Raw genomic sequence first — 27,410 nt, forward strand, 5'->3', positions numbered from 1 at the left:
CTTACCTGCATAATGTTTGTTGAATGCTGCCCGTATCACGCATGCTTTCCATGAATGATTCTGTTTTATATTACATGTTTCTTATATGGAAGCTTATCAGGTACTGGTGCAGTTCAAATAAGTAGTGAATAAAATCAGGCCAAATCAGTTACATACCTGATACTTATACAAAAAGCGTGATAAACTATACGGCATCCTTTGATACTTGTTGGGAAGACATACCATACTATGCTATAGCTGCCTTTGGGCATGGTTTTGGAGGTGAATGCAGACTGTATTTTTGGGCATATTGTATAGGATAGAGGTCAACTTGGCTTGCAGAAGGCATATATAGGAAAAACATTTTCTTTTCTTTTGGATTTTGATCCTACTATCTTCATTTCTAACCAGATCTGTTGGATAAGCCAGCAAAATGTCTTTCCTTATTATTTCATCTGTTGACATACATTCACAGAACTAGGGAATTTTTATTTCTTATCCAAAATGACTTGTGATTGACTTCTAATAGGTTCGTAGTCACATCTGGTCCTCCCAAGCGATAGGCCAAGTACTTTATTTGGCCATATTTCTTGTTGCGGTTATTATTCACTACTTCACGTATTTGGGAGTGATGATTCATAATTTTGTCCTTGTTTTATCATTTCCACACTCAGAACTCAATGGGATTCTGATTATGTAACAGGATTTGACATGTGACCACTGCTAAAACTGGAAAGTGCTTAGATTCTCATGAAACGACACTCATTAGATTTGTCTTTCTATAAGGAATCTGAATCCAAGGAGTTCGTAGTGTAATCCAAGCTTGAAGGGGCCGAATTTCTTGTGCAAACCAATGTTATCAAAACCAAACTAGTGATTGAACTGGAAAACCTTGTGGACTGGAGCAGGTCGAAACCGGACCAAAAAACGGGTCAACCAAAAACACATAAGAAAATGTTATCATTTATATAGCATGTAAGGGTGCACCTAACCAAAATAAAATCGAGTGCAATGCATCTTTGGACCAAAAATACATCAAAAAAATAGGCTCTATGTGGCCTCTAGCATCCCAAAAAAATCATGCTACAACAAATACCTACCTATCATCAAAATCATTGTCTATATTGGGATATTTGTTATCAATATCACCCTCTAAGCATTAAAATAAGATAGAAAAAATGTAGCATGTGAAGTCAAGATTTTGTTTGAGTGATGGGTACATTTTTAGTAGGGTTTTCATAGAGGAGTTCTACAACCAACGCCACTAACATCAAGGTACATAGAGGGTTTGGTGCTCTTGATCAAATACTAATTCCATACTCTCGTACATGACAAAATATGATGGAACCAGTCCCCCCAATCATGAAATCCTGAAAAACCGTTAAGTTTGTTGGATTTTAAGTGAGAGCTAAAATTCTTCTTTCTCCATATGAAATCCATTGAGGTCGGAACCACTCTCAAACATCTTGAGTCATTTCATGGTAATGTCAAAAATTTAAGTAAAAAAATGAAAATGAAAGATAAAGGTTCCATTACAAAACCGTCTGGTTCAGCACTGAACCAGCCATTTCCGGTTTTGAACCCAGAAGCGGACCAGTTTGGCCCCCAAACCAGTCATACCGGCCAGTTCCATCGGTTCTGATAACATTGGTGCAAACAGGGCCTATAATATGCTACATCAAGGTCGAGTTTATTGTTTCAAAGGACTGAAGCATCCCAGATTTTAGAGGAGCAAGTTCTCTGTTAAAAGGAGAATGAATTGGTTGCTTCCCTATATTTCTCAGGCCGAATTGGCTGTAGTAGAGGATCCATATTGCTGGGTTGATCTTCATTTCCAGAGGAGAATAATTTGTTATGCCAAAAAGGAGTTCCAAGTTCATGATATATTGCTTGTATTCTCTCTGATCAGATTAATGAAATTTGATATTTCCCCTGAAGTTTATTTCTGCTAATAGTGTTCATTATTTTGCTCTCAAAGTGTTCGAAGAAATGTCTTCTAATAAACTGTTTGACAAAATGCATCAACGGAATTTTTAAAATTTGTCAAAACACTTGAAAGAAGAGTTTGAAATTTGTAAATGGGTGATAAATGGAAAAGGGCCTTAGAAGGCCTCACATATGCCTTTAATAACTTAGAGAGAAGGTGGAATCCACACAGCAGTGCATCAGTTGGTTCTTTGGGCTACCATGTTTCTATAGATCAAAGAAAAAGGAAAATCAACAAGCTCTTCTCAAGAGGAGTCCATGCTATTCTATAGCTGGAACAACCAATGGATCTACAAAATGAACAAGAGATAGGAAATTTGCTCTTTGCACTTGGGTCAGATTTGAAGATCATGAAGGTGACAGTCAATTTCCTTCTTAAATTGGAGGAACTAGACTCACATATTTCCAAGGTTAACCAATTGGATTGGAGGAGTTTAAATTGGGCCCTAAAACCATCAATGCTTGCCTTGAAACAACACAAGTTTTTGGAGTACCCTTGTGAAGCGGTACAACTTATAGTTGCCTCTTGTCTTAGTGAGATCATAAGGATAACTTTACCTACACCCCCTTACAATGATGACATTATGAGGAAAGTTTTACAGCTAATAGAAGAAACTTTTTAGGGGTTACATGTGAAAATTTCTGAATCTACACATTAGAAATCCTACTACAATCACTGGTTTATCATCTCCTACTTGTTCTTTACATTCAACAAGTTATTTAATTACTTAAACAGCGATGAAAAACATTATTGCAGCCTACACATACATACAGATCATGAACTGAAATAAACTGAGACAATCACACAAGGGACACCGTTATTTTTGGACAATCGTCCCCAGAAAAACCCAATTCGGGAAAACTGGTGCAGCATATAGAGGATTTGTATTATTAAGGAGATTTTTTAATACAACTAGGGTGCCAAATCTGACTCACCCAACCCAACAGAGAATAAACCTGGTAGAAGTACCTCTATCCGGAGACAGATATTTAGGCAATCCGGCAACTGGATGATCAAACTCCACAGATGACCACTGTTGTTCCAAGTGTTGGGCAGCAATGGCTACTCCAAGCTCTATGCTGGAACTGCGTCACCCTCCCAGTGAGCGGTCCCTTGCTCAGAAATCGATATGCTGAACTGTTGCTCTCTTTGCCCCATAGAAAACCCCAGCAATGCCTCTAGGGAATTGTGTCAGCCCCTCTAGATTTTGCGTCAGCCCTCAAGCTTTTGCGTCGCCCTCTCTAGAACTACGTTGTCTCTCCTGTTGCTGCTTTGCCTCTCTGCTATATATCCTCGGCCTTGGACTGAAGTCCCTTTGTCAAATTGCCCCTCTCGCTGCAACTCAGATCACTTAGCTCGACTTTCTCAACAAACCACACCCTAGAAAAATCGAACTCTTTGATCTCTTGGTGTATCTCCAACTGACCCTTAAACCTCCTCTTATACTTTTCCTGTTGATGAAGCAACGGTCGTGATCTAATCTCTAATCAATGGCTAAGATTAAAACAGGCTTGATCCTCATCACTTAGAACCTTCTCACCCATATTCTAATTAATACACATTAATAGTTTTATTTTCCTAAGTTTAGACTTAGGAACCCATTAAAAATATTAATTATTTTAACAACTCCTCATCCGGGTGGAATTTCTCCAAACGATTTCTGGGTTCTTGAGATCTCATGTGTTCTAACCCCTCCACCAAATTTCGAAGCTAGAGCACATCTGATGCTACCCAAAATCAACACTCCCTCTTAGCGAGCAATGTACTCTAGTAACACTTCTCAACATAAGTATCACACTGATACACTGTGGTCCACTGCACCACTGCTTCCTGTATTGTTGCCCTTCATCCACTGCACCGCTGCTTCCTGTATTGTTGCCCATGACTCTGCCACTGTCACTGCTACATATGTACTGCAGCTTCCTCTCAAAATGCTGCATCATGCTGCCCATAGCACTGCCACTGCTAACTGCTGCATTGCAACTCAGTTGCTGAGAAGTACGCAACTGAAACTTCACCCAAAAACTGACATCCTAGTCAATATGGATGCCTCGTGATCCTGAAGCTACCTCTGCTGCTAATTTATGCTAACCCTCTGTTGTCACTGTGCTACTGCAAACTGCTTTGTGCCTCTCGCACTGCTACAACATCAGCTGTGTTGCCTCAGACTTTGGCACTCTAGCAATGCCATTGTCGCTCCATCACACCTCGCTCCAACCGACACCCGTCATTTTGCTATTGTCGTTAAGGGCTCCCGTAGTCGTATGTGATCCAAGAGTTTGGGAACCTCAAGGATCCTGCCCCCCCATGTAGTCCTCTCGACTACAACTCGATGTCGCCCCACCTCTTCTCCAGAGGCGCATGAGCACTCATGGCACAATCATCATCCTCGCCTTCCTTGTCTTCTTTTGCTGGAGTAGCCTTCGATTCAGAAGCTTCCCCCTTGCCCTTCTTTTGGGGGCACTGAGTGGCATAATGTCCTAGTTCCCCACAGTGGAAGCATCTGACCTTGGTGATGTCCTTCCTTTTTCCTTGCACTCGTTGTCCCGACAATGCAAGCGTTGCATCCTCCTCCTCCTTCTTGACTCGGGCTCCCTTGTCGCTACCTCCTGTCTTGGTCATCCTCTTGAGCTCTTCTTGTCGAAGAGATGCCCACATATCCTCCCAAATGGGGAGAGTCGCTATGCCCAAGATACTTTGGACAAAAGTCTCCTAGTCCTCGATGACTGCATTTAGGGTAGTCCTGACCATGAACTCAGGATCTGGTGTAGACCCCACAGAAGTCAATTGGTCATGAATCCCTTGCAACCTGAGAAGGAAGGGATCAATCTCCTCTCCCTTCTGCATCTGGTACTGTCTTAGCTGATTTTCTAATAGCATCTTCCATTGGACGGAAGAGCCCTGATACAAGGTGGTTAGCGCCTCCCACATCTCCCTTGTTGTGTTCTTCTCAACAATGTGTGGTACTACATGATCTTTGACCCCATCTAGGATCATGCACTTGGCCTTAGCTTGGGCCTCCTCGTACTTCTTCAACGGATCAACATCGACCGGTTCAACAACTACCTTCAAGGCATAGTCCTTGATGCAATGTTTATCTAGGATTGCCAGGATCCTGGCCTTCCAGATGACAAAATTGGATGTTCCATCCAATCTATCCTAATCCCTCAACCCATTCATTACCATCTCTGCTCAAAAAATAGGATTGGTTCTCTTCTCCCTCTCCTGTAGTCAATCTAGCAAAACTTGAATCTAGATTTCTTTGGTGCAGGAAACCCTCTAAGGAACAAGCTCTTCTAGACTCCCTCTGAGTCATGATTTCCTTCACGAAAAGGAAATCCTCCCGCCAATTGTCAAATCACTTCCTCTCCAATCCTCCTTTGCTGCTGCAACCCAGATCTAGATTTCGTTCGCTAGAAATCTATCAAAGCAGTGACTCCCTCTACCTCGGCTCTGTCTCCATAGGCATTGTTCTGCACCAACAGAAACAGTGTCCCACCAGCTCCTCAAATCGAATCTGCTTTGCTCCTCTAGCCCCGACAACTGACTGTTTTGAACCTCTCAGGGTTTGCGCTAGCCCAAAGAGCTGACTCAATCACTACCTAGGCTCCTCTCTAGCTTTGTGTCACCCTCTACAGGCTCGAAATGCTAACGCAGGCACTGCGTGAGCCTCTGCGTCATTCCTGCAGTGGCTCCTTTGCCTCTGAAACAGTGTTGTCACTCGAGACAGTGGCTTCTTTGCAGCAAATTCTCCGGATTTCTCGGCTGGTGTCTTCAGTCTCCTATGATCTGCAATGCTCTGATACCATGTGAAAATTTCTTAATCTACACATTAGAAATCCTATTGCAATCACTGATTTATCATCTCCTACTTGTTCTTTACATTCAACAAATTATTTAATTACTTAAGCAATGATGAAAAACACTATTGCAACCTACACATACATACAGATCATGAACTGAAATAAACTAAGACAATCACACAAGGGACACCGTTATTTTTGGACAATCGTCCCCAGAAATGATAAAAATGGCAATATTTATATTAAAAAAACAAAACCCACTGGTTAGCTCTACGAAAGAGAGTCTGAACCAGGAGAGTCTGGCTTTGCAGAACGCTCAGCATTGTTCATCCACATTACCCATTAAATAGAATACATGGTTTTAGGGATGTTAGAACAACATCCTAAGAAATAGAAACTAATTCCTATCCTGAGGTTACGTGAACCAACTCTACCTATTCTAGGATATTCTCCATTTTCTTCAACACTCCCCCTTAATGGAGAATGGGTTCACATATATGCCTAACATCTCCCTAAACATATGAAACTTTACTTTTCCAAGGGGCTTAGTGAAAATGTCCACAACATTATCACATGTATTACAATATTCCAGATGAATTTCTTTGGATTGCACTTTCTCCCTAACAAAATGAAATTGAGTATCAATATGTTTAGTGTTTTTGTGAAACACCGGATTATTGGCCAGCTTGATTGAACTCTAATTGTCACATCTGATTGTTGTTGCGACTGTCTGTTCTTCCCCAACATCCTGGAGAAGTCTCCGCAACCAAACCGCCTCACACATTGCTGCACACATGGCTTGATACTCTGCTTCTGCTGAGGACAAGGAGATTGTGTTCTGCTTCTTGCTGCTCCATGTGATCACCCCAGATCCAAGACTGAATGCATAACCTGTTATAGATCTGTGATCATCTACATTTCTTGCCCAATCTGAATCTGCAAATCCTGCCAATCTAACATCAGAAGAGTCAGTGTAAATAATTCCATAATCTACAATACCTTGTAGATACTTCAAAACATTCTTCATTGCATTCCAATGGCTTTCAAGTGGCTTAGACATAAATTGGCTTAACACACTGACTGCATAAGCCAAATCAGGTCTAGTGGTGGTTAGGTAGATTAAACTCCCAACCAGCTGTCTGTAAAGTGTTGCATCCACCGCTTTTGAGCCATCCTCACACTGCAATTTGATGTTCTGCTGCAATGGTACCGGTGCAGACTTGCACTGATCCATTCTAAACTTCTCTAACAGGCCTTTGACATACTTTGCTTGAGATAGAAATGTTTGACCTGAATCTCTCCAGATCTCGAGACCTAAACAGTATCTGAGTTCACCGAGATTCTTCATCTCAAACATCTGTGACATCTGCTGCTTGATTTCATCAATTAGATATATAGCATCACCTGTAATTATCAAATAATCTACATATAATGAAATCAGCACTACGCACCCTTGTTCATCTTTCATGGTGTAAAGATTAGGGTCATTCTTACTTCTATGATAGCCAGCTTGTAGAAAAAATGAATCAATTTTCTCATACCACGACCTAGGAGCTTGTTTTAGTCCATAGAGTGCTTTCTTCAACCTACAGACTAAATGTTCTTTTCCCTTATGGACAAACCCTTTCGGTTGCTCTAAATAAACCTCTTCTTTCAGTTCTCCATTCAAAAATGCAGACTTTACATCTAGTTGGTGCATCATCCAATGTTTCTTGGTAGCTAAAGCAATTAACATTCTGATGGTGTTCAATTTAGCTACAGGGGCAAAGGTTTCTTCATAATCTATCCCTTCTTTTTGTGTGTACCCCTTTGCAACCAACCTAGCTTTCAGTTTTTCTATAGTTACATCTACGTTAATTTTCGGTTTATATAACCATTTGCAACCTATGACCTGTTTTCCTCTAGGAAGTTCTACCAATTCCAAAGTTTTGTTTGATTATTGAATCATATTCCTGTTCCATGGCTGTTTTCCATTCATTACTTTCATTTGCTTCTTTGTAACTAGACGGTTCAACAACATTCATCATACTAGTTATAAATGCATTTTCGCTATATCTTGCAGGCATTTGAGCTTTCCTACTTGATCTCCTGAGTGGTGGGGTGGTGGTTTCAAACCTTATTTCTTCCTGCTGCTGCTGCTGTTGCTGTTGCTGCTATTGTTCATCCTCTGCCTTTGTTTGTTGTTGATCCTGATTTTTCTCTGCATCCTCTTCTTCAAAGTATGGAATGTCCCATCCATCATAGTGCTCATCAGTTTCTTCACTATCCTGCTTATGAAATTTAACATCTCTACTAACAAAGATCTTGTGAGTAGAGGGATTAAATAATCTGTATGCTTTATATGACGAACAATACCCTATAAAAGTGCATCTAATGGCTTTTGAGCCTAATTTCTTTCTATCTTCCTTGGGTATGTGGGCAAATGCTTTACATCCAAATATTCTTAAGTGTTTTACTACAGGCTTATATCCATACAAAGCTTCAAAAGGAGTTTTAAACTCAAGACTTCTTGTAGGACTTCTATTTTTAAATAAACTGCAATACTCACTGCTTCAACCCAAAAACCATTTGAAAGATTCTTACCTTTCAGCATACTTCTTGCACATTCCACCAGAGTTCTGTTCTTCCTTTCTGTTACTCCATTCTGCTATGGAGTATGGAGTACTGTAAACTGTTGCAAAATTCCATGATCTCTACAATATTTGATTAGCTCATCTTTCCTATATTCTCCCCCTTGATTAGAACGGAGAATTTTTATCTATTTCCCTATTTGTCTTTCAATCATATTTTTAAACTGCTCAAAGTATTCGAATGTATGACTCTTCTTACTTAAGAAATACACCCAAGAAAACTTCGTACAGTCATCAATAAACAGTAGGAAATACACTGCACCTCCTAATGATTTTGTCTGCATGGGACCACAAAGGTCTGTGTGCACTAACTCCAGTATATCCCTCTGTTTCTTTTCTACTCTAACGGGGAATTCTTCTCTATGAATTTTTCCTAAAGTACAGACATCATAATCATTATGTACTTGCTTTAGCATAGGAAGATCTCTTACCATTTCTTTCCTCTGTAGTAACAGCAAATCATTGTAATTGATGTGGCCGAATCTCTGGTGCCAAAGCTCTTCTGTAGTCAGGCTCGCTGTTGTCAATGCTCGAACCAGTGCAGGTCTCACATCCAACTTGTATAGTCCTCCTATTCGGATTCCTATAGCAATTGTCTTCATTCCATCTAGCAGATCCTTAATGTAACAGTTAGATTTTAAAAATTCAACTTTCAAATCTTGATCTGTAATCATTGATACAGAAATCAAGTTCTTTGTTATGCCAGGCACATACATTACATTGTAAATTTGTTTAATATTACCATCAGGTAGAATGACAGAAACTTTCCCACATCCTTTGATTTGATGACTTCTGTCATCTCCTAGGTAAATCTGTGCGCCTTCGTTGATCTCTTTAAAATCCTCCAGCCAATGCTTGTTCCCTGTCATGTGTGTTGACGCTCTTGAATCTACATACCAGATGTCTGCATCAACATTTTCATCATGATCTGCCATGAACAACCTCAAATTCTGCACCTGATCACCATTCGCGAGATGACCTGCATGTCTCTTTGGCTTTTGTTGTTCTTCATGATACTTCTTTTTCCTACATTCCCTGGCAATATGACCCAATTTTCCGCAATAAAAACATTTAGTTTTAGAGTAGTTTTTATTCGGGTGCATACCTTGAGTCAGATTTGGCCATTTATGTGAACTTGCTCCGTTTCGCTGTTGTGGACTCCCTTTCTCTTTGTAGAAGTTCTTCCTCGCCATCAATGCAAGATCGACACTCTGGGGCTTCAGAGTCGATCTCCTTTCTTCTTCCTGCATCAGTATACTTGTCAGCTCTTCAAAGTGTAGGATCTTCTCTCTGGCATTGATCCCAGTGATGAACATCTGATAATCATCAGTGACACCATTCATTGTAATGGTCACAAGATCTGTATCGTCCATTGTATGACCAATATCTGATAATTTGGTTTTCAGATCCTTGATCCTTGCTATGAATGAAGCAATCATTTCATTCTCCTCCATCTTCATGGATAGGATCTTACTCTTGAGGAACAAAAGACGATTTGAATTTTTGATCTCGTACAATTCCTTCAGAATTCCCCAGATCTCATTAGCTGACTTACCTTCTCTGATGTGCAGTATAATACAGTCTTTCACTGACATCTTTAACATTGTCCTTGCTCTGCTTTCTCGTTTCTCCCAATCTGGGACCGATGTTGATCCAGTCGCAAGCCTCGACTCATCCCCATTCACAATCTGCCAAGCACTCTGTGCTTCTAGCAGAGTCTGCATCTTAAACTTCCAATTTGCATAATTGGAACCATCGAGCTTGTTATGCTCATTCATGCATGCTTCAAATATGTTGTTATTCATCTTGGCGATTTAAAAAAAAAAAATCGACAGGTAAAAGATGTTAAATTTACCCCAGATCTGTGACAGAGACAGATCACTGTTGTTCGATCTCGCAGCACACGCGCAGATCACCGTGGCTTTCTTCTCAACCTCCAGACAACCTCTTGTTGTCAGCTACAGCCTTGTTCTTGGCTTCCCCACTCAGCTTCTTTGATAGCTACAGCCTTGTTTTTGGCTCCCATTGCAATTTCTTTGATTTACACGATCGTCACAGCTATATGCCCAATATCAGAGACTGTCACAGATATACGCCCAATATCCGATACGGTCGCAGAAATACACCAATTTTCTAAGATCGTTGCAACTGTACACTGGAAAACTGCAATGATCGAAAAATAAAAATTCCGGGAAGTGTAATAGTGCTATCTTCGCAGCTATCCACTCAAAACCTGCGACGATTTCAGTTCAAAGAACCACCCACTAGCCAGTGTATAGGTTCCTCGGCCTTGACGCTCTGATACCATGATAAAAATGGCAATGTTTATATTAAAAAAATAAAACCCACTGGTCAGCTCTACGAAAGAGAGTCTAAACCAGGAGAGTTTGGCTTTGTAAAACGTTTTGCATTGTTCATCCACATTACACATTAAATAGAATACATGGTTTTAGGGAAGTTAGAACAACATCCTAAGAAATAGAAACTAATTCCTATCCTGAGGTTACGTGAACCAACTCTACCTATTCTAGCATATTCTCCATTATCTTCAACAAGAAAAACCCAATTCGGGAAAACTGGTGCATCATATTGAGGGTTGGTATCAATGTTGCACGAAGCTTCCCCCCCCCCCCCCCCGGTTCCAAGCCCGGAAGCGCGTCTCGTGCGGAAGCGCCTAGGAAGCTTCGCCAGAAGTGCGCTTCCGAATTTTTTTGCCACTTCTTGGACTTTTCGGAAGCATGGCTCAGAAGCGCGCTTCGTACGGCGCTTCAGCAATACGAAGCGTGGCGCTTCCATACGATTCCGGAAAAGCGCCGCGTTGTTTAGAAAATCGTTTTTTTTCAATTTATTTTTTTTTATTTTAGGTGAGTTTGCTTGTTGGGGGTGGGTCCACCTTAGGTTAGGGTGAGGAATGAAGGCAAATAAAATATAAATATAGCAAATTCTCCCTCATGGTAAAGTTAAATTCTTAAAGTAAAAGTGACATTCTCCTTTATTTTTCATTTTCATCCTTTTCCTTAAATTTTTAACATTACCATGAAATGACTCAGAATGTTTGAGAGTGGTTCCAACCTCATTGGACTTCATATGGAGAAAATAGAATTTCATATCCTATTCAAAATTCAGCAGACTTAACAGTTTTCAGGAATTCAGGATCAATGGGATTGTGGCATTTCATTAGATTATATCAAGTATGAAGGTATGCAATTAGCATTTAATCAAGAGCACCAAGCCCTATATGTACCCTAGTGTTGGTGGTGTTAATTGTTGAACTCCTTTGTCACGCGGCACGCCCTTAGCAAAAAATTACCTTTCAATCAAGTCAAAATCATCGATCAAGCATGTTAAGCTTTTTCTACCATATTTTAAGTCTTGAATTAGGTAGTTTGATGAAAATTGGACAATGTTGACTAATATCCCTAGACAATCGAGGTAGAGGCAAAGGCTAGACAAGAGGAGAAGAATCTAGATTCTAGATGGTTGATGCATCTAAATGGTGGATGCTCGAATAATTAATCATTAATGTACAATGGATGTTATATCTATCTTGATTTATGCAAAAATATGCATGTTTTCATGTCTTCTACAACTAATTTAGTATTTGGGATGTTTGTTTTGAGTATAAATGCAAAAAAATATTAAAATATATATATATAGCAGATGCTTCGCTTAGATTTTTGGAAAATGATGCTTTCGCGTCCCCGCTTCCAAAAAACGTCCCCACTCCGTCCTCACTTCATGCAACATTGGTTTGTATTATCAAGCAGATTTTTGAATACAACTAGGGAATCTGGCTCACCCAACAGAAAATAAACCTGGCAAAAGTACCTCTATCTGGAGACAGATATTTAGGCAATCCAGCAACTGGATGATCAAACCCCATAGATGACAATTGTTGTTCCCAGTGCTAGGCAGCGATGGCTACTCCAAGCTCTGCGCTGGAACTGTGTCACCTCCTCTAGGAGTTGCATCACCCTCCCAGTGAGCCTCCCTAGCTAAGAAGTTGATATGTTGAACTGTTGCTCTCTCTGCCCCACTAAAAACCCCAGCGCTGCCTCTAGGGAACTGCGTCAGCCCCTCTAGCTTCTGCGTCACCCTCTCTGGAGCTGCGTTGTCTCTCCTGTTGTTGCTTTGCCTCTCTGCTATGTATCCTCAACCTTGGATTGAAGTCCCTCTGCCAAACTACCCCTCTCACTACAACTCAGATCACTCAGCTCGACTTTCTCAACAAACCATGCCCCTAGAAAAATCGAACTCTTGGATCTCTTGGTGTATCTCCAACTGACCCTCAAGCCTTCTCTTATACTTTCTTGTTGATGAATCAACGGTCGTGATCTAATCTCTAATCAACGGCTAAGATTAAAACCTATGTTGCAGGAAACGTAGGGCAAGGGGGTGCTTCCGTACGGAAACGGGTACGAAACGTTGAAACGCGTATGGTACGGCCCTGAAACACGTTTGAGGCCGTACTGCCATGTTTCACGAAACTGAAACGTGGCCAGTACGGCCTGAAACGCATTTCAGGGCCATACGACTCACGTTTCAGCTTTTTACCTTTTTTTTCTTTTTCTTTTTAAATTTGTTTTGTAATTTATTTTTAGGTTATCCTAGTGACTTCTAGTTGCTTCTAGATGCCTGTCTAAAGTTATAAAAGTTAACTTTTTCCCTAGTGTTGATATGCAGTTCATGGTGATATTCTCCTTTATTTTTCATTTTCATCCTTTTAACTTTTTAACATTACCATGAAATGACTCAGGATGTTTGAGAGTGGTTTCGCCCTCATTGGATTTCATATGGAGAAAGTAGAATTTTAGATCTCACTCAAAATCCAGCAGACTTATCTATTTTTCAGGATTTCAGGATTGGGGGGATTGCAATGTTTCCATTGGATTCTATCATGTACTAGGGTATGGAACTTGTATTTAATCAAGAGAACCAAGCCCTCAATGCAGGGGAGACTCCCAATAATGAAACTTGTATTTAATCAAGAGCAGTGTGGAAAAAGTCTGCAAAAAATCCCGATTTAATCCTAAAAACGCGATTTTTTGAACTAAACGATTTAATCCCCCGACTTTTTGGCGACTTTTTCACAAAGGAAAAAATCGCGATTTTTTCCTTATACTCCCGATTTAATCGAGAGTCGACCCAAAAAGCCTTCCTCCCTTCCCAAGCCGTGGATAAAGAGGCTGCAAAGGTGAAAAAACTGTAAATTGAAGCTTCCATACATGCATTTTCAAGTTATTGCATTGTATTGTTTGTCATACTTTTTGCGAGCATAGAAATCTCATTTGTAATCTGTTAGTTTTGAGGTTAAGATATGTTTTTGTTTTCCAAGGAAAAACAAATCTTTATACTTCATATTTCTAGTTAGAAAGCAAAGTATACATTGGCTAAGCCTCCAGGCTTTCAGTGATCCAGACTCTAACAGCCACTGCCCCTTCAAAAGATTACAAAAGTACCAAAAGGATAGGCATACAACAATCTTCTGTAGAAAGAACCCCACACCATCAAAAACATTGTTACAGTTGTTGAATGCTTCCAGGATAAACAACAAAGAGGAGGTCATGAAGATCAAATAGCAACAACCTGTCCAAAAAAAACAAAACCAGTGCCTCAAAAAAGAACCCATTTTTCAGACAGGAACAAAGTACCTGTGAAATCTTGTGACAGCAAAGATCCTTCCTGCAATGAGAGCATGTTTTGAAAGGGAATCTTCTTTAGTGGTGAATTCTCTGTAAATGTGGGGAAAGGATATGTATCAGAAGTGGATTTTACCTCCAAGAGTTTTTGAATAATAGATGCCAAGGCTAGGTTAATAATCTGACATCTACTGTTTTCTCAGAAAATAAGCAACTTGGATTCACCAAGCGTTAATTTTCACATCTACTGTGATACTCACTGTTAATTTTCATTGGACCTACCACCTGACACCTTATTACCCAAGCAGATTACAATCTACTGAATAAATGCATGACTTATTTCTTAATACAATTAGCGGAAACAAAAATTAAAAGGGGAAGAGGATCTCAATGACTGATTACTTGATGATTTTTAGATGACTTATGATATACATTTATTATATTTTTTGTTGATATTTTGACTCTTGAGAGTTGAGACTCAGACAGGACTCAAAATTCAGGAGTTGATTCACTATTTTGATATGTGATGTAGCATTAGATTTCATATACATATTATATATTAGCTTTTTTTACATGTTTATGTGGAAATGCATTTATTTGATGTTGTGGATACTCTAGATGTTAAAAAAAAATGAATAATTTTGTGTTTTTTTTTAATTTTGCCGACTTTTTGCCGACTTTTTCAAAAACCTCCCGACTTTGACAAGTTTTTCAACTTTTGGACCCTTGCCGAATTAATCCCAACTTCGACTTTTTCCACATTGATCAAGAGCACTAAGGTTGTTCGACTATGTAGAAGGAGACTCCCAATCAAGCACGAGACAAAAAATTAGAAATTTCTCGTGGCTGATTTTGGATATTTCTATTTTCATTATGTGATCATTCATGAGTAATTGTGATGTAAATTTAGAGACTTATAGTTTATGCATTGACAATTGACAATTTTATCATAATGTAATAAATTAGAATGTATCATATATGCTTTATGATTGCACATATTTCTTAAATGTCCTAAGATATATATATATATATATATATTCGCGTTTCCCCGTTTCCAAAATTTGGGGAGGTCGCTTTTCGTATCGCTTCCCGTTTCGGAAACTTGTACCCATTTCCCCGTTTTGTGCAACCTAGATTAAAACAGGCTTGATCCTCGTCACTTAGAACCTTCTCACCCATATTCTTATTAATACACATTAATATTTTTATTTTCCTAAGTTTAGACTTAGGAACCCATTAAAAATATTAATTATTTTAATAACTCCTCATCCTGGTGAAATTTCTCCAAACGATTTCTGGTTTCTGGAGATCTCATTCGTTCTAGCCCCTCCACCAAATTTCGAAGCTAGAGCACATCCGATGCTACCCAAAATCAACATTACATGACACCATGGATCTTACCTTTGGGAAGAAGCTCAAGATTTTAGAGATCATGGTTGGAGTTATGGGTAACTATGATACCATTTGCAAGACACTACAGTCCAAGTTGTTGGCCATTTGGAGGAAGGAATGGGTTGTCTCACCTACTGCTTATGAACTAGCAAGAAGGTTGGTTGAGCAGAACAGAAGCCTGTTCAAAGGGAAGTTGACCAAGGAGGAACTAATGAGGATGCAAATTTGTCCATATGATCACGTGAGTAGTGTTGGTGAGAACAAAGATGCAAAGGTTCAAACAAGTAGAAAGAATGAATTGAGGAAAAATCTCTGCTTCGTCTACAAGGGACCTTGGGAGCCTAATCACTCATGCTCGGGTAAAATGGTAGAAATGACTCCTAATCATGCTAATGTAGTTGAGTCCATTAAAAAGTATGAGCAATCATGTGAAGATGATGACTAGCAAATTGTTCCCTTATATGAAGAAGGCCAAGAAGAAGAGCACTCAGAGGTGCATGAACATGAGTATGACATACCCAGTGTGCATGATGAGCCATATTTGGAGAGTCGATTGAAGGCTCAAGTTGGAGCCATTGATCCAAATTGGATCCTAAACACTCTCTAAGTTTTCATGATTGTTTCAAATTATTCCAAAAAGATTCAAGTCTTAGAAAAATCAAGTTATCAGAAGGAATCCTCGTGACAATTGCAGTTGTGGCTAGAGCAGAGCAATGAGGACCCTCGGTCGAGGGCGCAGACCGTTGGCCCATGGTAACGCACGCTGGCGCAAATTGACAAAACCAGAGGCTAATTCAAGAAACGAGGCTGGTTTCTGATACGTGATCACAAGGCGTCCCCCTCGGTGAAGGAAAGCCCCGAAGCGCCTGGACCCGAAAATCGCTATGAAATGCAGAAAAGTATTGCATTCGGTTACATAGCGCGGGATTCCACAAACCGGCAGGATATCGGAAGGCCTCAAGGCGGTAAGCAGTTTTGGCTAAGTCCCGCCCGATGCCACACATCGAGCGACACGCGTCCGGCGGATGAGAGAGAAAACCACCCGTATTGGACGAGTAAACGTCATGAACCTTGCCTGCCCGATATGCACGATGACCGTAGGATCTGGGGGGCCCAAATCAACGGCGGAGGCGCGTTCCGATAAATGACCAGATTTGACAAGGTTATAGAGTAAGATTACAGGGGATTTGAAGTCTGACGTGGATGATGAGTTGGCAAACGATTCGTATTTCGCGGGCAATCTTGAAGCAAACGGAATTAACGGCCATTCAAATATGATTCAAGGAATCTGACACCTAGTTCGTTAGGAAATAGGTGGGCACCTCCCTGCGAAGCGTTACACAGTGATGACAACGCAGAACAGGGGAGTTCGAACAGACAGAGGAAGGAAAACCAGAATGTTGGGAAGCGGAAACGAACCGACAGACAACAGACTGGCTTTAAAGCCATGAACTAACAGAAGTAGAGGGACAAGCAGGCGAAGACACACACACACACAGAGGAGTTAGTTAGCTGCAGAAAGCTAAGAGCAGAGAACAGAGAGTAGAAGTCGTGCTAACCTGAAGGCAACATCGAGCCAGACAGAGCCAGAGAGAGAGCCAGAGAGTCTGTGCACTCTAGGTAAAGCTTGAGAGGTTCAAGCAAGCTCCTCGGCCTAGGCCTGTCATGTATGAGTGTCAGATTGGGCTCATACTATTGTGAACAGTAGAGGTCAAGTACCAATAAGGAGAGTCTGTGTACTCAAATGCTAATGATTCATATCTGTTGAAGTGAGACCCAAATTGAGCTCACTGTTGTAAAGAAACTCTGCTTTGAAAACATAATAGAGAGGCCACCACTGAAAGCTAGACCAGGAGACGTAGCCCAGGAGTATTGGGTGAACTCCTTATTAAACTTGTTGTATTACATGTTTTCCTGTTATGTTTTCTCTAACTACCTTAGTGTCTATGTATTTTGTAATCTTATCGATCCATTGCATAAAGTAACATAGGCACATCCATGCACATGAGTCTGTAATACCTTTAAATTCTTTGTCCTGGATAAATTCTAGATCAAGTGGTATCATAGCTCAAGTTTATTAAGGTTAGACAAGCTTGTGCTGGATTTTGTTGTTGAATGCTAACTAGATCAAAGCTTAAACTAGGAGAAGGAGAGTTGATTGAAACTAACCCTGAAATTGGGAGAGTCTATCCTAGGAGGAAAATGTCAAAAGAAACTTCCTTGGAATCAGACCCTCAGTTCATGGATAGTTTCATGACCATGAGAGCCATGGTAGAGGAAATGTATATAGAATTTAAGAAAGGTAGAGAGGAAGATTCATCGAAATCCAAACAAGATAAAGGAGCAGAAGAATCCTTCCTCCATGACTACTCTAAAGGCAAGGGGAAAGAAGAAAAACTTCTCACACCTCCTAGTAGCCCTGAAAACAAAAAGAAAACATCTTTGGTTAAATTAGATGTCAATTTTGATTTACCAATATATGATGGAGAGCTGAATGCAGAGAAGCTGGATAATTGGATTAGACAGATTGATGTTTATTGCAGAGTGCAGAGCATCAATTCGGATAGTAGCAAGATTCAGCTGGCCAGCCTACGCCGTGGAGGCATTACCTTGGTATGGTGGAAAGGCAGGACACAAGCTGACCTGAAGAAGCATGGTAAAATTCTTTCTGTCTGGAGTGAATTTATTTCTGCAATTAAAAAACAGTTCTATCCACTAGCTTATATGCAGCAAGCCATGATGAGTTAGCAAACTCTTCGGCAATTAAAAGGGCAAAGTGTACAAAGTTACACTCAAGAATTTAGGAAAAGAGCTTTGATTCTAGGAATTTCTTTAGACTCACCTGAAACTTTGTTGAAGTATATAGGTGGTCTACACAGCGACTTAAGACACACAATTCTCATGTTTAATCCCACTAGCATAGATGAGGTATCTGTTCAAGCTACACATCTAAAGGCTAGAGGAAAGAATGTGAACCCAAAAGTTGGGGGATCATCAAAACCCACTTCAAGTAAGAATAAGGAGAAAAGAAAACAAAAATTGAAAGAGGAAGACAAATACTGTACAAAAGGCCAAATCTTCATGCACTCACTGTAAGAAGAATGGGCATGATGATGAACACTGCTGGATTCTGCATTCGGAGCTGAAACCCACAAAGTTCGAGGGCAAGAAGAAGAAGACTGCTGCAACTATTCAAAAGGATTTGGGGTCAGACTCAGGAGATGAAACAACAATTGTAGCCACAGGTCTAAAAGGTTGTCCACTTTAGAGGATGTAGAAATCAAGAAGCAGGTACAGGAGCTGCTCGAGAAAGGGTTCATAAGACCTAGCACATCGTCTTGTGGGTCTCCAATTGTCTTGGTGAGAAAGAAAGATGGCTTATGGAGAATGTGCATTGATTACCAAGCACTGAATAAGATAACTATCAAAAATCGTTATTCTCTTCCTCGCATAGATGATCTATTAGATCAGTTGAAAGAAGTTGTTTATTTTTCCAATTTGGACTTGCATAGTGGCTATCATCAGTTCAGAGTTGTAGAGCAAGATGCATGGAAGACTGCTTTCAAAACAAAGCAAGGATTGTATGAGTGGTTGGTTATGCCTTTTGGCTTAACTAATGCTCTTGCTACTTTCATGAGAGTAATGAATGATGTACTCTGACCTTTTCTTGATGATTTTGTCATTGTATATTTGGATGACATTCTTATATTCAATAAAACATGGGAAGAACATTTAAAGCATGTTAAGCAGACTCTAGATGTTTTGAAGAAAGAGAATCTTTATGTTAAGCTGTCAAAATGTGAATTTGGCAAAACATCTTTGAATTATTTGGGTCATATTGTAGGGGGTGGTGAATTGAAGAGAGATCCCTCTAAAGTTGCAGTCATTGTAAACTGGAGCAGCACAGTATTGGAGAAAGTTTATTTCTAACTTTTCCTTAATTTCAGCTCCCTTACATGTTTTAACAGGATTGAACAAGGTGTTTTAGTGGGGAGGCAAACAGCAAAAAGCCTTCGACACCTTAAAAGAAAAGATTAGTACAGCACCAGTACTAGCACTGTCCGATCTTCATGGACCATTTGAGATTGAAACGGATGCCAATGACTATGCCATGGGAGCAGTGTTGATGTAGCACGGTAAACCCATATGTTATCATTCTGAGACATTTAATTTTGCAGTAGTTAATTATCCCACATATGATAAAGAATTGTATGCATTAGTACAGAGTGTGAAAAAGTGGAAACATTACCTAATGGGAAAAGAGACAGTTATACATATTGATCATCAACCACTTCAATATTTACACTCACAAACTAAGTTGCAGCAATCAAGACACTATAGGTGGATGGGTTTTCTACAACAGTTTCATCTTGTCATCAGATATAAAAAGGGCATACACAATAAAGTTGCAGATATGTTGTCCAAACCAATCCTAAATGCATCCACTATACTTTAGCATAATTCAATATTGCATGAAAGCTACATTGAACAGTATGCTCAAGATATAGATTTTAAAGATGTATATGCAACCTTAAGTCATGGCAAACAAGTAGAAGAATTGGATTATCATGTTAAGGACCAACTCTTGTATCATTTGGGAAAGTTATGCATTCGTCAAACAGAAAGAGTAAAGATAATTCGAGAAGCACACACTTCTCTAATATCATGTCACTCTGGTGTAAGTAAAACAATTGCACAGATGCAAAGATTTTGTTATTGGCCAAAAATGAATTAGACAGTTTCTAGATATGTAAGAGGGTGTACCATGTGTGCTAAAAGCAAGCCGAGCAATAGAAAACTAGGCTTGTACACTCCACTACCAGTCCCTTCTCATCCTTGGGAAAGTGTTTCCGTGGACTTTGTTGGGGGATTGTCTAAATCTAGAAAAGGTCATGACTATTTATATGTTGTTGTGGATAGGTTCAGCAAAATGTGTATTTTAATACCTTGTAACAAACAGATTACAGCTGAACAAACTGCAAAGTTGTTCTTTCAGCATGTATGGATTCATTTTGGATTACCCACTTCCATTATATATGATTGAGATACCCGATTTGTTGGGAAATTTTGGTCAAGTTTGTGGGAATTAATGGACACCAGACTGAATAAGAGTACAGCTTTTCATCCGCAAACAGATGGCCAAACAGAAGTGGTCAATAGGACAGTGATCCAGTTGCTCAGAGGCTATTGCAACAAGCATCCCAGGTTTTGGGATGAACATTTATGTTATGTGCATCATGCTTACAACCGAGCTAAGCATTCTTCTACACAGAGATCTCCTTTTGAGACCTGTTTTGGTTTCACACCAAGGTCTTCCTTGGATTTTGTCTTTGGTAAAGACATAGCAGTTGATGGACACAATGATGTGGAGAAGGCAACCAAGTTCATTGAACAAATCCAAGAGATTCACCAAGCAATATAGGAACAGCTGGAAAAGAACCAAGCCAAGTACAAGGCAAGGCATGACAAGCATCGGATGGAGCATAGTTTCCAAGTTGGTGATCAAGTCTAGCTGTATATCAGCAAAGACCGAATGCAAGGTGAAGGTAAGAAGCTGAAGCCAGTAAGGTATGGACCTTTCAAGATACTTGAGAAAATTAGTGAGAATGCTTTTTGCCTTGATTTACCAACCTACATGCACATCTACTCAGTTGTTAATGCAGACAGCTTGAGACTGTTTGAACCTTCATTAATTGAAGATCCCGAAGAGCAGAGTCAATTGCCTTCTCTTGATGATCTGTTGCCTGAATATCTTAATGAATTGTAGGAAGATACAGTTCTGGACAGGAAGGTGAGAACTACGCGCAGAGGGGATGTTGAGTACCTGAGAATTGGACTCAAAGGTTTAAAGCCAAGCAGTGCGAAATGGATAGAAATTGGGCAAGCGAGGAATCAATACCCTCACTTGATCGATGCTTAAAAATAAATTTTTGGTGGTTCAAAAGCTTTTTCAGTGGGAAGGCCGTGATCCAAATTGGATCCTAAACAATCTCTAAGTTTTCATGACCGTTTCAAATTATGCCAAAAATATTCAAGTCTTAGAAAAATCAAGCTATCAGAAGGAATCCTCATGACAGTTGCAGTTGTGGCCAGAGCGGAGCAACGAGGACCCTCGGTCGAGCGCGCAAACCGTTGGCCCATGGTAACGCGTGCTGGCGCAAATTGGCAAAACCAGATGCTAATTCAAGAAATGGGGGTGGTTTCTAATATGCGATTGCAAGGCATCCCCCTCATTGAAGGAAAGCCCCGAAGCGCCCGAACTCGAAAATTTCTATGAAATGCGGAAAAGTATTGCATTCGGTTCCGTAGTGCGGGATTCCACAAATCGGCAAGATATCGGAAGGCCTCGAGGCGGTAAGCAGTTTTGGCTGAGTCCCGCCTGATGCCACACATCGAGCGACACGCATCCAGCGGATGAGAGAGAAAACCGCCCATATCGGACAGGTAAACATCATGCAAGTTGCCCACCTGATATGCACGATGACCATAGGATCTGGGGGGCCCATATCAATGGCGGAGGCGCGTCCCGATAAATGACCGGATTTGACAAGGTTATAGAGCAAGATTACAAGGGATTTGAAGTTCGATGTGGACAATGAGTTGGCAAACGATTCGTATTTCGTGGGCGATCTTGAAGCAAATGGAATTAACGGCCATTCGAATATGATTCAAGGAATCTAACACCCAATTCATTAGGAAACAGGTGGGCACCTCCCTACGAAGCGTTACACAGTGATGATGACGCAGAACAGGGGAGTTCGAACGGACAGAGGAAGGAAAACCAGAACGCCGGGAAGTGGAAACGAACTGACAGACTGGCTTTAAAGCCATGAATTGACAGAAGCAGAGGGACAAGCAGGCAAAGACACACACACAGAGAGGAGTTAGTTAGCCGCAGAAAGATAAGAGCAGAGAACAGAGAGTAGAAGTCGAGCTGACCTAAAGGCAGCATCGAGCCAGACAGAGCCACAGAGAGAGCCAAAGAGTCTGTGCACTCCAAAGAAATCTTGAGAGGTTCAAGCAAGCTCCTTGGCCTAGGCCTGTCATGTATGAGTTTCAGATTGGGCTCATACTACCATGACCAATAGAGGTCAAGTACCAGTAAGGAGAGTCTGTGTACTCAAATCCTACTAATTCATATCTGTTGAAGTGAGACTCAAATTGAGCTCACTATTGTAAAGAAACTCTGCTTTGAAAACATAATAGAGAGGCCACCATTGAAAGTTGGACCAAGAGATGTAGCGCAGGAGTATTGGGTGAACTCCTTATTAAACTTGTTGTATTACATGTTTTCCTGTTATGTTTTCTCTAACTACCTCAGTTCTATGTATTTTGCAATCTTATTGATCCATTGCATAAAGTAACATAGGCACATCCATGCACATGAGTTTGTAATACCTTTAAATTCTTTGTCCTAGATAAATTCCAAATCAACCATGGTCGAGGGAGTTGAACATCCTTCTTTGGGCCAGCCATTGATGAGGTGCAAGTAGATGCAGAGGTATCCAGCAGGTCTACACGACTTTCAAATTTTAGTCACCAAAAGAAGATTGAGCATCTCAGGACAGATCTTATGGCGATGAGGAAGAAGGCGTAGACACTCTGAGGTACCATTTTACAACAGATCAATAAACTTGAGCTTGGAGTTGTGTGTGCTAAGTCAAAGGCCAAGTTGTCTATTGTTGGGGAACAACTAACATCCCTAACTAGGCATCGAAGGGAACATATGTTGGAGTTTCAACATAGCCCTCTTCAAGAGTACATAGACAAGGCTTGCAAGACTATCAACGTACCTTTGTACATTGGAGAGAGAGGAGCAAGGTTTTCTAAATGGATCTTATGGATTGACCAAGTGGAGCAACATGAGTTGAGCATGGGGCAACATTGGCATAGTGCATGTGTTCATGCATTCAATCCTTCCCATGTGATAGATTGGCGAGAGATTATGAGTTGGTATTCTATTGATGGGGCGATTCTTGGGACGATATTCTTAGTCAGGGGCATAGCACAATAGAAGCCCTTGGACACGAGGGATACGAGATGCACGAGTTGGCTATGGGATCCACGTGGATCTATTGGTAGCAGGATGAGTCAGAGGTTTGCTTACGATCTAGTATCAAGGGATCCATTCATGTTTGGGTGGCACAGAGGCATGATGTAGTACAATGGTTTATATGGGATCCTAGTATTGGTGTATAGATGCCTTTATAGTTGGCAGATGCGGATTGCTTGAGGGCAAGCAATCTTGGGGCGAAAGGATTTGCAATATCCCTTTTTTTGTTTCCCCTATGATGTAGTTTAGATGGATTTCCAGGGTTTATGTTAGCAAGGTTACAAGAGCAAGATTGCATCATCGGTGGGCCTGGAGGGTTTTGGAGGAGTTTTATGGTGTCCGATGGGGTTCACTTACTGTATTTCATCATCAGGGTCAGTACCACACCATTCATTCTTGGTTGTGTTGCATTCTCACGATTCCTGTAAAACGAGGTTATTATCAACATATTTAATTAAATACGCTAAAGGTGTTATTTGTGTTGAAGAATGTAACTAGGTTCAGTCTTCATAAATTGTACTCGAGTCAAAATGTAATATATTTGTCAAAAGAAAGCAAAAAGAATTTTATTATTATTTTAATTGACTTGTTAATTAATGGGTTTCATGCTTGGGTCAATTGTTATAGGTCAAGCCTCCATTGTAGGCTTTAGGTTATTGTCAAAGTCAATTTTGTTTCAAGACACCTCCATCCATCAAACTCTCCTTGTTGTCGAAGGACTCATCATCTAGTCGGCTTCCCTCAATAATCTCATGTCGGCCTAATACAATGACACATTTCTTCATATGCTTATGTTAGTTCATTTCAATATGGAAATGACTATACATAGGAGTATGACCTTCTCTGAAATTATAGAAAAACAACTCGACAATTTCAGAGATAGAATTTGGTCCTATTACAGAGACAAGTTTCGGTATTATTACAGTGAAGGAACTCAGATTGATTGCAGAGATGGTCTTGGTGTAATTCACAGTGTGACAAATCGAATATCACAGGAATAGACTTTGGTGCAATCGCAGTAAACAAATTTCAGTGCTATTGTTGTTTCAGTGCTAATACAATGAATACATTTCGGTGATATTACAGTGGATATATCTTAGTGCTACCACAGTGAATGTCTCAATGTTATCACAGTGATGAAGTCTCATTTCTTCAATATCTCGGTACTATCACAGTAATGAAGTGTCCATGCTAGTGCTATCACAGTGAGAAGGTTTTGATGCTAATGGATAAACTTCGATGTTATCACAGAGGACAACTTTCAGTGATATCTTAGTGAGTAAATTCGGTGCTATCACACAAGGATGGTTCAGAGACCATTGCTATATATAGACACAAGTTCGGTGCCATTGCAAGGATCAAGGTGTGAAGAAGAATGACTGCTATAGGAGCAATAGAACTGAAGAATGACAAGGTTGACTTGATGGATGGAGGTAGTCTCGAGTCTAAGTTGTAAGGGTCTTGGTCGTCTCATCTTGAATCTACTGAAGGAAGAATTTGACTGGGTTTTCCCCTAGAGTGGGATTTTTCGCTGGCAGCGTGCCTGCATCTTGTGTTCTCTTGTATTTGTTACTCAACATTAGTCTTGATGATAAGAAAAGATAATTTGAAACAACAAATAATAATAATGAAAAACATCACAAGATAATGTCCAAATAAGAGAAATCGTGTAACTGCCACTCTTTGGATTTCTCAACATGGAATCAGAGCTATGGTCATGGTCAAAGGCAGATTGCTTTTGTCTTGAAGAGCATGTTAGTTAGATCAAAGCTTAAGGACATCTCTGGGCTAATAGAACTAAAATCAAAGAGAGCAAGGTTTGGTAATAATTTCATAGATGAACTTGTGTAGTCTCAGAAGAAATTGTAGTGTGAAGTTCAGAGTATATCTCAATAGACATGACAGTGAATAAATTCGGATAGTAAGGTAATTCGGATCATCTTCAGAGATGAGGTAAAGTCACAATCACAGTCATGACTTCACTATAGATTTCAGAAGAAGGATTCGGGCTCAGTGAATTGTTTATAGTTGAAGCACTAAGTATTGAAGAAAATATAAGGTCAAAGCAGTAAAGAAGCACATTCAACTCATTGAAGAAAGGAAACTCAGTACAGCTACCTATGGAGACTTACAAACGATCTGAGGTATCTATGATTGCAAGGACTAAGAACTGAAGAAGAAAAATACAAATCTTGTACGAGCTCAAGTACAAGGTACCAACTCAAGGAAATCAAGTAAGTATTGTCACGTAATAAAATGCACTTGCAACAAGTCTAATGAAATCAAAGGTGTGTAAACTCAAGGTACGTATGTTCATAAATTTTCAAAGTATCTAATCTTAAATGGTTCATATGATCCTTGTTTATAGCTAGACTAGGATAAATATAGTACTCCCTAGATACCATATGGAAAACCTCATATTAGAACCTTAATACTTGTTTTCTAGAGTTTACAAGTAATCTAGGATGTCAAGTAAAAAGTCCTTCTATTGATTGAAAGAATGAACAGCTTTATCTCCGATACATTAGGATTCCATCCTCCATGATTATGTAGAAGATCTAACTTGAGAAATTAAATCATGTTCTTGGTATCACATGTTGTGCTTGTAAGTATGTACTACAGGTATAAAAGATGATGGCTTAATACAAAGAGAACACTTCAAGGAATCCTTACAAGGTTTGCCAAGGAACATCTCCAGGTATGTCTTAGACTATACACCTTACAAGATTCTCTTAAAATTATGATCATCTTATTTTTGAAGTTTGCATTACATTACTAACATCGTTATGTCTAGCTGTCTTGAATCATAAAGATTCTTATTTAGGGTGATTCATCACTTAATAAATGTACCCTCTTTACATCCTTGATTATTCTTATAGAACCCTAGACATGTTCTCTAAAAAACCCTAACCTAAGGGTATGATGACAATGAATGAAACCCTAACCTACAAAGGGTTATTGATGGAATCTAAAGAAATTGCTATTATGTTTGATATATTGATGATGTCATGTTTGGGGTTTTGGTAAGATCATGAAAACCCTAACTTGTCAAGGTTGAAATGTTGTTGTCTAAAATCCCAAGCCTTTGAAGTTTTGGTAAAGTAGGGTTTGCTATATTATGAATTGAAATGCTAAATCTTTAGGGTTTGTTAGGGTCTATAAGCAAAACCCGTGTTATGTATTTAAGATAGGATCCTAAGAATGAAACCCTAGGTGTATATGTGTATGTTTGGTTAAAATCCTAGCTTGGTCTAGGTCGGTATATGTCTAATGTATTAAATTTGCCTGACATATGATGTGCCTGTGCATGATAATGAATTCCTAGATATGTGTGTTGACCTAATTATTGATGGTCATAAGTCTTAGGGTTTAATCTAAGCCCTTGCCTGAGATTGATATTCTAGGATAATGTTGTTTGGGAAATCTAGGGTTTTGCAACTAAACCCTAGTAGTAGCTAAATTTTCTAGTATGTGTGATATGACAATCTAGAATCTATGAATCTATATAGTGATTGTTGAGATTGTGTAAATGAGAAATCTAGGGTGTACACCAAACCCTAGTAGAAGCTAGTTATACTGTTCATTAAGCTTGTTGTCGCACAGATTGTCACGACAATGCTCAAACCAGGGGCTGTCACCAAGATCCCCGATCCCTCTGTTTAAGCCGTCTCTCGAGGCTAAGGGGGGTAGACCCTATGGGATGAATGAAGACCAACTGTGGATCAGTTGGGTTGGGAGACACAACACTTGATTGATTTTAGAAATTAATGTACTAGTGCCTTATGGAGTTAATGATTAAATGATTATTTATTAAATGTTGCAGAAATATGAACCATGTAAAACAATCATTTATCATCGAATATCCCAAGCGATATAAACTATTCAATAAACTCAACGCTTTAATAATGATCCAGCAATTAAATTTCT

At 39.8% G+C, this 27,410-nt stretch overlaps 1 protein-coding gene across 1 annotated transcript in view; it reads left to right on the top strand.

Moving 5' to 3' along the window:
• Positions 1 to 27,410, top strand: part of LOC149151318 (uncharacterized) — a 423,245-nt gene that overhangs the window by 373,339 nt on the left and 22,496 nt on the right.

This window comes from Pinus tabuliformis, chromosome 9, assembly GCF_031772625.1.
Source record: "Pinus tabuliformis cultivar Carrire ecotype Pingquan chromosome 9, CPIR1, whole genome shotgun sequence".
NCBI classification, from domain to species: Eukaryota; Viridiplantae; Streptophyta; class Pinopsida; order Pinales; family Pinaceae; genus Pinus; species Pinus tabuliformis.